This window comes from Hypanus sabinus, chromosome 12 (assembly GCF_030144855.1).
Source record: "Hypanus sabinus isolate sHypSab1 chromosome 12, sHypSab1.hap1, whole genome shotgun sequence".
Taxonomy (NCBI): Eukaryota; Metazoa; Chordata; class Chondrichthyes; order Myliobatiformes; family Dasyatidae; genus Hypanus; species Hypanus sabinus.
Window position 1 is genome coordinate 40,748,677 of NC_082717.1, and position 13,515 is coordinate 40,762,191.

Below are 13,515 nucleotides of genomic sequence, written 5' to 3' on the forward strand. Positions count from 1 at the left end.
TATTATAATTGGCAGCAAAGCAATAAGAATCTCTGCAGATCTCATATAATTTGCCTCCTAACTTTTATGCTTGACTGAAGGTATTCAAGAACTCAAATTGAACTGCAGCACCTGGAAACTACATGCAACTTAAAGATAAGAGAAAAATCCTTGTCATACCTGCTTAATCCTAAAATAGATCAGCTTTAGGTGACATGGTTAACCTGCTTCTTTGTTACTGAACACAATAATCCACCCAAACATTTAATGTTTGTCAAATGAATCAGGAATCTAAATGTTATTGCTATTCGATGATTATTTGTAATCTGATTGCATCTGAAGTGAATTAAGTCAACTCAATTTCTTTATCCTTTTTCTATGTGTTATCAACTTTTTATTTCATCTTTTTAATTTCACGTCATATTGGATTTCTCAGAAATATCATCATATGTTTCTTGTTGAATGAACTACTTTTAAATACTTTATCTATTCTGTGAGACAGCATGCCAGTAACCTTGTACAAATTGACATCTTGCAAAGCATCAAGATGATGTCCAGTTAGTTTCATTTTTACATAGGTCATAACAGTTGGCTGAAATTGCAGGAGATCGCCATACTTCTCTTAGGATAATGCCATTTTTCCATTATAGACACTTAAAGAGTTAGAAGAGATCTCAGAACAGTCTTCCATAAAAAATCTTGGCTGCATAGGAAACCACTACAAAACAGCTTTGGAGGTACAAGAGACTGCAGGTCCTGGAATCTGGAGCAACAAGTAACATGCAGGAGGAATTCATGGGTCCAACACCATCTGTTGTGTTGGGAGTTGGCAGGAAGAGAGGAAGAATGTCTTACAAAACTCTTATCAAAGGGAGGAGAAAAACTTTGTCAACGGCTGCATGCCATAGACACACTCTGCAATGGAGAATAAATGGAGATAAAAGAGACTACAGATAGTAAGAGGTGAATGATCATCAAATTTATAGGAAATTCAGCAGATTGCTATGGCCAATTACTCCCACAAAATCTCCTGCTAAGCTTTATTTTTTTTTGGTTCTCTTGTCTAGCTTGCACTTCAGTTGTAATAAAATCAATTCATAAAACATTGAGGTCAGAACTCACCATTATCATGGAGTAAATATGACAGTGAATGCACACTTGTGCATTTACAATCAAACATGCAGAAGTTACAGTCCAACTCAATGCATGCTGATCTCTGCAGATCAATTCATTACTTTATTATAATCATTCTATTATTTATATTTCAATTCTAAGATTGAAAGATAAAGAAAGAAGGAAGATAAAGAATGGTAGTGTGAAGGAACTATGGGTGACAAATGAAGTGGAAAATCTAGTCAGGTGGAAGAAGGCAGCATACATGAGGTTTAGGAAGCAAGGATCAGATGGGTCTATTGAGGAATATAGAGTAGTAAGAAAGGAGCTTAAGAAGGGACTGAGAAGAGCAAGAAGGGGGCATGAGAAGGCCTTGGTGAGTAGGGTAAAGGAAAACCCCAAGGCATTCTTCAATTATGTGAAGAACAAAAGGATGACAGGAGTGAAGGTAGGACCGATTAGAGATAAAAGTGGGAAGATGTGCCTGGAGGCCGTGGAAGTGAGCAAGGTCCTCAATGAAGACTTCTCTTCAGTATTCACCAATGAGAGGGACCTTGATGATGGTGAGGACAATACAAGTGAGGTTGATGTTCTGGAGCATGTTGATATTAAGGGAAAGGAGGTGTTGGGAGTAGTTAAAATACATTCGGACGGATAAGTCCCCGGGGCCTGACGGAATATTCCCCAGGCTGCTATATGAGGCCAGGGAAGAGATTGCTGAGCCTCTGGCTAGGATTTTTATGTCCTCGTTGTCCACAGGAATGGTACCGGAGGATTGGAGGGAGGCAAATGTTGTCCCCTTGTTCAAAAAAGGTAGTAGGGATAGTCCGGATAATTATAGAACAGTGAGCCTTACGTCTGTGGTGGGAAAGCTGTTGGAAAAGATTCTTAGAGATAGGATCTATGGGCATTTAGAGAATCATGGTCTGATTAGGGACAGTCAGCATGGCTTTGCGAAGGACAGATCATGCCTAACAAGCCTGATAGAGTTCTTTGAGGAGGTGATCAGGCATTTAGATGAGGGTAGTGCAGTTGATGTGATCTGCATGGATTTTAGTAAGGCATTTGACAAGGTTCCACACAGTAGGCTTATTCAGAAAATCAGAAGGCATGGGATCCAGAGAAGTTTGGCCAGGTGGATTCAGAATTGGCTTGCCTGCAGAAGGCAGAGGGTCATGGTGGAGGGAGTACATTCAGATTGGAGGGTTGTGACTAGTGGGGTCCCACAGGATCTGTTCTGGGACCTCTACTTTTTGTGATTTTTATTAATGACCTGGATGTGGGGGTAGATGGGTGGGTTGGCAAGTTTGCAGATGACACAAAGGTTGGTGCTGTTGTAGTTAGTGTAGTGGATTGTCAAAGATTGCAGAGAGACATTGATAGGATGCAGAAGTGGGCTGACAAGTGGCAGATGGAGTTCAACCCGGAGAAATGTGAGGTGGTACACTTTGGAAGGACAAACTCCAAGGCAGAGTACAAAGTAAATGGCAGGATACTAGGTAGTGTGGAGGAGCAGAAGGATCTGGGGATACATGTCCACAGATCCCTGAAAGCTGCTTCACAGGTAGATAGGGTAGTTAAGAGAGCTTATGGGGTGTTAGCTTTCATAAGTCGAGGGATAGAGTTTAAGAGATGCAGTGTAATGATGCAGCTCTATAAAACTCTAGTTAGGCCACACTTGGATTACTGTGTCCATTTCTGGTCGCCTCACTATTGGAAGGATGTGGAAGCATTGGAAAGGGTACAGAGGAGATTTACCAGGATGCTGCCTGGTTTAGAGAGTATGGATTATGATCAGAGATTAAGGGAGCTAGGGCTTTACTCTTTGGAGAGAAGGAGGATGAGAGGAGACATGATAGAGGTGTACAAGATATTAAGAGGAATAGACAGAGTGGACAGCCAGCGCCTCTTCCCCAGGGCACCACTGCTCAATACAAGAGGACATGGCTTTAAGGTAAGGGGAGGGAAGTTCAAGGAGGATATTAGAGGAAGTTATTTCACTCAGAGAGTGGTTGGTGTGTGGAATGCACTGCCTGAGTCAGTGGAGGAGGCTGATACACTAGTGAAGTTTAAGAAACTACTTGACAAGTATATGGAGGAATTTAAGGTGGGGGGTTATATGGGAGGCAGGGATTGAGGGTCGGCACAACATTGTGGGCCGAAGGGCCTGTAATGTGCTTTATTGTTCTATGTTCTAAGATGGCCTCATTATCTGCCAATACTGTACTTTGTTACTGTAACACTTTATTACTCCGTGTTCTGTTATTGCATTCTTTTGCACTACCTAAATGCACAGCTGTTATGAAATGATCACCATGGATGGCATGCATTTCAAAAATTTTTCAGTGTCTCAGTACATGTGACAATAATGAACCCATTAACCAATTTGTATGTCATTTCTCAACAATAAATAACTAGTCAACAAGACTGAGAATCCCCACATGACAGAGTAACGTGAAAAGAAATTCCACTCCTCATGTGATAGCTCAAGAAGATCTAAACACCCCATTTTTTCCTCTGCAAAATGCACATCCCCATAGATAAACATATTATGAAGAATCCACCTTCTAATTAAGGTGATTGTCCACCAAGATGGCTGTACATCATCTGAATAAATGTGTCAAGGATTCATTTAATCACATACTGCAGTCAGAGATATCAGCAAAGTAGGACAAGGGTGACTAGTGTGCCTCAATTGAATTTAAATATTTTAGTTACATAATTTGATGGTGATGATTACAATGTAGAGAGGATGACTGATTTTGTCGGTTCTTCTCCATGGCCTCAGGCCCCTGATGCTCTTGCTGCTTGCAATGCAATGTAACACACAATAGTGAAATCTGCACACCCATGTTTGTAGAGATGCAACATTCCTAGTGCTCTGCATTGGGACTTCCCCGATAGTCCTGAACTGTCTCATGATCTATGACTCACTCAAAGCGGTCACCAGGACACCTCTGGTAACATGGTTCTGCCAGAAAGATCACAACTGAATCACCCAGGCAACAAGCAGCTCAAGAGAGAAATGATGGTGAAAATGCTCCACTTCATATTGGTAGAGGCAAAAATGCTTGCTTAATGAATAACAACATCTCTAGATTTGCAGCTGGCATTAGGAAGAAGTCAACCATACCAATGTGCATTGTGTACAGAAGAGACTGTCCAATTTGATTTCACCTGTAAATATTTGCCATTCTGGGCAAAAATTAATATTGTGCAACCAATGCTGAAAAACAGGCACTACCTGGTCCAATTACTGGGCTTGTATGTCACAGTATACTGGACGAGGTGTCATTCTGGTGCACAGAGCAGACTTGGTCTAGTGGACATTGTGCTGGAAATGGTCCAGTTGGATAAATAGAGCAAGCTGCTGCTCTCAAATACTCACAAGATGTCTGGGCAACTGTCAACATGATGAACATTTAAGTTTCATTCCTGAAAAATCTGGATAACTATTTTGTTATTGTAACTATGCAAACAGTTAAGGTAAACCTCTAGGTTACAAAGATCAACAAAGCTTTTTTCTAAGACACTAAAGGTATGGTTGGTATCCTCTCCTATATGAAGAAAGAAAGATAACAGACAAGGGGCAGTACAGAGGCCTTCATCTATCCAGATTCATTCCCAATCTCTGGTACAGTCTGGAATTTGCATGTTCTCCTAGTAACCACATTGGTTAACTCTGATTTAGCCCCACACACCAAAGATGTGTTGGTTGGTCGGCAAATTGGCAACTGTAAATTGCCCCTAATTTAGGAGATTCACAGAGAACTGGTAAACACATAAATATAATAAAGGTTATCCAAGTGGGAGAACCTGATTTTTCAGAATTGCTGAGAGCTGTCATAAACCGGATAGGTAGACTAGCTTTTACTATGTAGTAAGAAAATACTTTAAAGGTGATTCTAATAACTCCTTTATTTCAAATATTTGCCATTTTACAAAGTTACCTTGATTACTTTTCTACTTAGCTGTGTTCTCTGGTTTTCTTGCACATTAGAACATCTGTTGAAGTTAGAATAATTTTATTATCTTTGCCAATATGGGCTGTTGCCATGAATTTTGAGCGTGGAATCAGTGCATCTGGAATCAGCCCGACTGGTTGAAAAATTGCCGCAAAGGAGTTCCTTTCCATGTAGCCAGTCTATAACACTATTAACTTATTTTGAAATATTTAGAGCAACCAAGAAGAAAACTGGTATATCAAATTAATCAAAACTTAAGTTTGAATAAACTGTCAACAATACATTACTACTATTTCAAAATGGGCTTACTGAGAGAAACAAAAATTCTTATTGTTATAGGTGACATTGCACAATGGGATTTATTCCTGTGCATGGCAATATGCATAGAAACATTCAATCAAAGGTTGTCACTGCTTTTGTGTAATCACAAGCAATATTGTACATTAGTTCACATATTAACATAGAAAATGGGAGCAGGAGTAGGCCATTCGGCCCTTCAAGCCTGCACAACCATTCAGTATGATCATGGCTGATCATCCAACTCAGAACTCTGTACCTGCTTTCTCTCCATACCCCCTGATCCCTTTAGCCACAAGGGCCATATCTAACTCTAGGTTAGATAAATCTCTAGACATAAATCTCTAGGTTAAAAAGATCAATCAACCTTCTTCTTAAGTTACTGACAGTATGGTTGTTGTACTTGCTAATGAAAGTAAGTTGCGACAAGCACACAAGGAGGCTACAAAGGAACACAGATGGGCTATGTGAGATGGTAAAGATTCGGTAATGAAGTATAATGTGGGAATATGTGGAAGTATTTTGGCAGGAAATATGAAAAAGTTATCTAATTGGTGTGAGGGTGCAAAGCTCTGAGAAGCAGAAGGATTCTTGTGCTCTACTTCACAATTCATAAAAAGTACAGCAAATTATTAAGAAAATGAACAGTGCTATTGTTTATTAGACCACAAGCCTATGATATAGGAGCAGAACTAGGCCATTTGGCCTATCAAGTCTGCTCCGCCATTTCATCATGCCTGATCCATTTCCTTCAGCTCCAATCTCCCACCTTCTCCCCGTTCCACTTCATCCCTTATCGTGAGGTTATGCTATTATTAAGATCAAAGTTCAAAAGCTCAAAGTAAATTTACAACCAAAGCGCAGATGCATCACCACATACAATTCTGAGATTCATTTTTAAAAATTTACTTACACAGCATGGAGTTGGCCCTTTTAGCACTTTAAGCCATGCTGCTCAGCAACCCCTGATTTAATCCTAGCCTAATCATGAGATGATTTACAATGACCAATTAACCGAAGCACAGAGGAAACACACGTGGTCACAGGGAGAATGTACAAACTCTTTCCAGGCAGCAGTGAGAACTGAACCTTTATTCCCTTTAGAGCATTGTGCTAACCACTGCACTACCATGCCACCCCACAATAGCATACTCAATGCAAGCATTCTTCTTCAGGGACATCTTCAATAACTTAAATAACCATAATAATAGTGATGAAGTATTTTGAGAGGCTGGTGTTGAAGCACATCAGCTCCTGTCTCAATTGTGACTTGGATCCACTCCAATTCATCTACAAACAAAAGGTCTACAGCAGATGGCTCTTCACACAACCCTGGAACATCTGGACAGCAAAGCCGCATACAGCAGGATGCTTTTTTATTAATTACAGCTGGGCATTTAACACCACCATCCCCTCAAAACTAATCAGTAAGCTTCAAGACCTAGGCCTCAATACCCCCTTGTGAAATTGGATCCAGCATTTCACTTATAGAATCCAGTCAGCTCAAATTGGCAAAAACGTCTCCTCCACAATCTCCATCAGCACAGGAATACTGCAGGTATGTGTACTTAACTCCCAGCTCTACTCGCTTTACACCTATGATTGTGTGGCTAAGTACATCTCCAACACTATACAGGTGTGCTGATGAAACCACTGTTGTGGGCTGTATCAAAGGGGGGAGATGAATCAACATACAGGAGGGAGATTGAAAATTTAGCTGAGTGGCATAACAACAACAACCTCTCACTCAATGACAATAAGACTGAGGAACTGATCCACTTTGGAAGGAAAAACTGGTAAAAAAAAATATTGCAGCATGCTTCTGTGCAGAGGGACTTGGGAGTGCTTTTGCATGAATCACACAAGGTTGGTTTGCAGGTACAACAGGCTTTCAAGAAGGCAAATAGAATGTTTGAAATAGCAAACAGAATTGCTAGAGGGATTGAAATTAAGAGTAGGGAGATTATGCTACAACTATACAGGGTAATAGTGAGGCCACACCTGGAGTACTGCATTCATTTCTGGTCTCCTTACTTGAGGAAGAATATACTGGTTTTGGAGGCAGTGCAGAGGAGGTTCACCAGGTTGATGTTAGAGATGAGGGGGTTAGACTATGAGGAGAAGTTGAGTATCGCCTAGAAATGTACGTGCTGGAATTCAGAAGAATGAAAGGAGAGCTTATAGAAACATAGAATTATGAAAGGGATAGATAAGATAGAGGCAGGAAAGTAGTTTCCACTAATTGTGAGACTAGAACTTGGGGACATAGCCTCAATATTCAGGGGAGTAGATTTAGCACGGAGATGAGGAGGAACTGCTTTTCCCAGAGAGTGGTGAATCTGTGAAATTCTCTGCCCAATGAAGCAGTGGAGGCTACCTCAGTAAATATATTTAAGATAACATTAGACAGATTTTTGTATGGTAGGGGAATTAAGGGTTATGGGGAAAAGGCAAGTAGGTGGAGATGAGTTCATGGCGAGATCAGTCATGATCTTATTGAATGGTAGCGTGAATCCTGAGGTTCCTGTACCACCTTCTTGATGGCAGCCACAAGAAGAGAGCATGACCTTGGTGGTAGGGGGCCCCAATGATAGATTCTGCTTTCCTTCAACACCACTTTGTGTAGATGTACTCAGTGGGGGGGGGGAAAGGGCTTTACCTGTAATGGACCGGGCCGTATCCACTGCTTTCATAGAATTTTCCATTCAAGTGTATTGGTGTTTCTCCACCAGGCTGTGATGCAGCCAATCAATATACTCTCCACTACACAACTATTTGCAAAGTTTTAGAAGTCATGCTGAATCTTTGCAAACTCCTAAGGAAGTAGAGGTGCTGCTATGCTTTCTTCGTCATCGCACTTACATGCTTGGCTCAGGACAGATATCCGAAACAAAAACACCAAGGAATTTAAAATTGCTAACTCCCTCTAGCTTTGATCCTGTGAAGAAGACTGGCTCATGGACCTCTAGACTCTTCCTCCTTAAGTCAATAATCAGCTCCTTGGTCTTGCTGACATTGAGTGAGAGGTTGTTGTTGTGACACCACTCAGCCCGATTTTCAATCTTCCTCCTATATGCTGATTCATTAAGATAGTGGTGTTGTCAGCAAATGTAAGCATGATATTATCTATGCTTAGCCACACAGTCACAAATGTAAAGCGAGTAGAGCAGAGGGCTAAGAACACAGTCTTGTGCAGCACTTGTGCTGATGGAGATTGTGGAGGAAAAGTTGCCAATTCGATCTGACTGGGGTCTGCAATTGAGGAATTTGAGGATCGAATTGCACGAGGTATTGTGCTCAAGGTCCTGAAGCTTATTGATTATTTTTTCAGGGTGATGGTATTGAATACTGAGCTGTAGTCAATAAAGAACATCCTAATGTATGTATCTTTGCTGTCCTAGCATTCCAGGGTTGAGTAAGGAGCCAATGAGATGGTATCTACTGTGGATCTGTAGCTTCAATAGGGAAACTGGAGTGGATCCAAGTATATTTCATCAACAACCTCTCAAAACACTTCATCACTGTGGATGTAAGTGCTACTGGACGATAGTCAGTGAGGCAGGTTACCATGTTCTTAAGCAATGGTATAATTGAAGCCTGCTTGGAGCAAGTGGGCATCTTAGAATGCTGAAACAAGAGGTTAAAGATCTCAGCGAACACTCCAGCGAGTTGATCAGCACAAGATTTTTGTACTTGGCCAGGTACCCCATCTGGTTCACCCTCCTGAAAGAAGAAGTCACGTCGGCCTCAGAGACTGAAATCGCAGGATCATTCAGGGCTGTGGGAGTTTGTGATGGTCCTTCCATGTTTCAATGCTCAAAGAGAGCACAGAAAGCACGGAGTTCATCTGGAAGCGAAGCCCTGTTGTCAACTACATTGCTTAATTTCACATTGTAAGAGGTGATAGTATTCAAGCCTTACAACAACATTCAAGTATTCTTCATTCACACTTTATCTGGAATTGCCACTTTGCTCGTGAAATGGCTTTCCAGAGATTGAACTTCTGTATCTTTTTTGGTCACCAGACTTGAATGCCTCTGTTCTGACCCTCAGTAGATTGTTCATCCAGGGCTTCTGGTTGGGGAAGCTGCTGAATGATTTTGTGGGGACACTCTTGTCTACAACTGGTTTTATAATGTCTGAGACAATCATGCTATATTCATTTTGATCCACAGATGAGTCCTCAAACATGGCCCAGTCCACTGACTCGAAGCAATCCTGTAGCCTCTCCTCTGCCTCCTGCGACCACCTTTTTGTTGTCCTAATCTCTGCAGCCTTGGTATAATAATTGATGAGATCACATCTGGAGTACAGCTTTCAGTACAGTGTATCATTCCTCAGTAGCGATGAAGAGGCATACAGGAGTGAAGTAGATCAGCTGGTTGAGTAGGAGTCCCAATACACAGGATCAAAAGAGGCTGCAGAGGGGTGCTGACTCAGCTGCTCCATCACAGGTACAACCCTCCCTACTGAGGACACGTTCAAGGGCTGGTGTCTTTGAGGTGCTATTAAGGACACTCACCATCTGGGATATGCCCTCTTCAAGCTACTACCATTGGGGGGAGGTAAAGGAGTCTGAGGACCCTTACCGAATACTTTAGGAACAGCTTTTTCCCCTCTGCCATTAGTCTTCTGAATGGTCCATAAACCTATGAACACTACCTTGCTATTCCTCTTTTGCACTATTCATTTATTTCTGTAACTTACAATAATTTTTTTTGTCTTGCACTGCACTGCTTTGCAAAGCAACAAGTTTCACAACGTACATCAGTGATAATAAACCTGATTCATTTCTGACATTTAGAGTTCCTGAATTATCCCCATTTTTGAGGAACCGTTAATCATAATTATTTTAACAAATTTAAACTCTGTGTGCATTGGTTTAAGAAATAAAACATTCTGCAAATCAGTCAGCATTTTTATGGTAGCAGGATAACTGAGTTTGGACTTGTGGAGAATTAAGACACCACCCTCTCTTTAATAAACAAAACTGAACTGAAATTCACTGAGGGTCATGCGTATGCCATGCATCATTTCCCCTAGTTCAGTTTGGTCGTTGCATCTAAAACCTCTCAAGAACTTCTGGAATCTTCGATGCAAACTTCTACATCTACAGTTGTAGCATTCTTTTCATAATCAAGCTTGTAAAACAGTTTTTTTAAAAACTTCTTTTGGCTGAAGTTAGGATTTAACAACAGGGGGTCAGGTAAGCATTGAGAGCTGCTGAGAGGATCATCAGAGTCTCTCTTCCACTCATCTGAGATATTTGTCAGGAGTACTGCACACACAGGGCCTTTTGTACTGTCAATTATCCCTTCCATCTGTTCAATAAGCTTCTTGACTCCTTACTAACAGACAGGAGGTACCAGAGCATCAGGAAGGGGAACAGCTTCTTCTCCCAGGCCGTGAGACTACTGTCTCTACCCACTTCTCATCATGTATGAAGTGCCAGTAGCATTGTACTGTTTACTTATTAAACATGCAGCAAATGAGCCTTATTATTTGTGGTAACATTAATTTGTGTGTTGTGTGTGAGTTATATGTACTGTATTGTGCACTTTGATCTGGCGGAACATTGTTTAATTTGGAAGTATACAATGCATACAGTTGAAATGATAATAAACATGAACTTGATGGTTTCAGGTGACTGATAAGAACATCAAGCATGACCAGCTATGCACACAAGAGCTGAGAGTTTGCAGACATCACCAATTTTACAGTTTTGTTACCTGGATCAAGACACATAGCAAAGGAAGAGCAACAAAGGACGGACTTTTTTTCAATTTACTGGACCAACAAGGGGATGCAGGAATAATTAGACCTGCAGTTGCACAAGTTATAACACTATTGAGAGATAGTACAGTATTCTGCTTTACCTTTAATTGATCAGTGACAGCTGCATTCATCTCAATGATCTTGAAGTATTCTCTGGAGTGAAGTCACATGATTGTTTCTTTCAGTGGAAGTATAAATAGATTTTCAAAAGACAGTCTTAGTGACCCTCAAGTTTTTGATAATGGTTTTGGTTTTTTGATACTGAATATGAAAGTGAATTTGCTGTTCATGAAAACATGATCCTAATATTTGCTATAAAATTGTTTGCTTTGAGGATTTTTTTGGCTTTATACAAGTTATTTGTACTGTAGAATGGTATACAAGTTCTGCTTATATTTTAAACATTTAGGAAGTGCTGCTTCCAAGCTCCAAGTGTAGATCAATGGAGATTGCTGCAATAATGGCTTTACTGCCGATAATGGAAATATACATTACGGACAAAATGAGCCAACAATACACTATTGTACTTTAGTGGGACTGTTAAGTACCTTATGGCATATATACAAGAAAAGGTAAGACAGTTGTTCATGTTGGATTGCTAGAAGAGCTGATATACCATGGAATCCGGTTAATTGGGCATACAGTTAATTGTGACAGCCACTAAATTGGGACAACTCTTATAGAACAAAAAAAAATCAAGAAAACAGCTGGGATTTCCTTGATTTATTTGGGACACTATACCAGCAGTTGTTTGCACTTGTGAAGCCATCGGACACTACACTGTGCCAAGAGTGAGGTCTTAAATAACATCAGTTGCATGTGTTTGTGTTCAAATAGCAGTGATTTTTGTCATGAATAGTTTACGGGAAGTAAGCAGTAAGACAATTCAGAACTGTTTTGCTCACTGCATTTTCAAGCATTCAGGCTTGGGGATGCCAAAACTGGTTGTGAGTATAAATGAAATTATTTCACCATTTCAACATGTTAGGGTCGAAACAGAATTTTTTCACATCTATAGATTTTTAAAACCTTATTATTTTTATTGAACACAAACAAAAACAAAAACAGAAACACTAAACATATACAACAAAGCCAGGGAATCACACATAAGCAGCAACAAATATATAGTTATAAACTTTAAATGTACAAACAAGAAAATCCACTCTAAATACTGTCGGACAGAAGGCACTATATCTAAAAGGAGTCACAAAACAGAAACATTTACAGAGATAACCCGAAATGTTGACAAATTTGTACAGTCTTTACAGCTTTCTGGTTATGGGAAGTTTTCAGAGTATTAACTACACAGAATTTGAAGGTATCGACAACTATCTTGAATGTTACAAAGAAAATGAAGATTTGGAAGATGCAATCTTCAAAAGCATTGTATGAAGTCAGTCCATTATCTGTATACATGTCTGTGCTGACCTTGTTCATTTACAGTCAATCAAAAGAACGTAACAGTGTATACTGGATAAATTCCTCCATCAATAACTATTAGGAACAAATAGGTAGTTTTATAGTACTGTAATAGTATTGGAAGGTTCTGATATGTTCTGTGTTTAATTTAAAAATATAATTTGTTACTCAGTTACATGGTAGCTTGTCTTTTTTATACTTTTTAACTATTTCCATGAAACTTTGGCTAATTGGGGCAGCTGCTTAATTGGGCCAAAACGTACTAGTCCTTATGTGTCTCAATTAACCAGAATCCACTGTATAACATTTTAATTATCTTCACATCACTGTTTGACCAGATATGATGAAGCTTTGTATGAATCAGCAATGTCATTCCATGTATGCAAGATTATTATTGGTATCAAAGAAATGAGACTAAGTGGAAAAAAATATTGCAAGCCAGCTTTATTCAAGTCAGCTTCTGTAACTGGATATTAGTTCACTCCTGAAACAAAAAAGTGTACTGTGGTCAGATCAACAGACTGGATGCGTTATCAGCTGCATCTCCCTTTCATTCATTGAAAGTAATATTGCTAAATACATTTTAGGATTTAAAACACTGCTTTTAATTGAGAGAATTGTTGCCACTGGAAATTGATGGTTCTAGTCCAGGCTTTCAATCACAATTATTAGCATTCTTTTAAAAATGTTTATCAACTTCCTAAAATACTATTTTCATTTTTTTATATATATATATTTGCCACTTCTTTTCCTGCCTTATGGCCAGACAGCATAGAAACAGGCCCTTTGGCCTATCACATCTATGCAGGGCACCATGTCTCAATCTATACTAATCCTGTTTACCAGTACTTAATCTGTAACCGCCTCTGATGGTCCATAGCTGTATCACATCCAATGCTTATCACTGTTATCAGAGTGGTGCAATTACACAAACAATATCTATTTTTGGCAACCTTATAACAGGCAC

At 39.8% G+C, this 13,515-nt stretch overlaps 1 protein-coding gene across 5 annotated transcripts in view; it reads right to left on the reverse strand.

The window, feature by feature from the left end:
• The window catches only part of mark1 (MAP/microtubule affinity-regulating kinase 1), a 176,767-nt gene that overhangs the window by 50,423 nt on the left and 112,829 nt on the right, over nt 1-13,515 (reverse strand). The gene's annotated exons all lie outside the window — the stretch shown is intronic.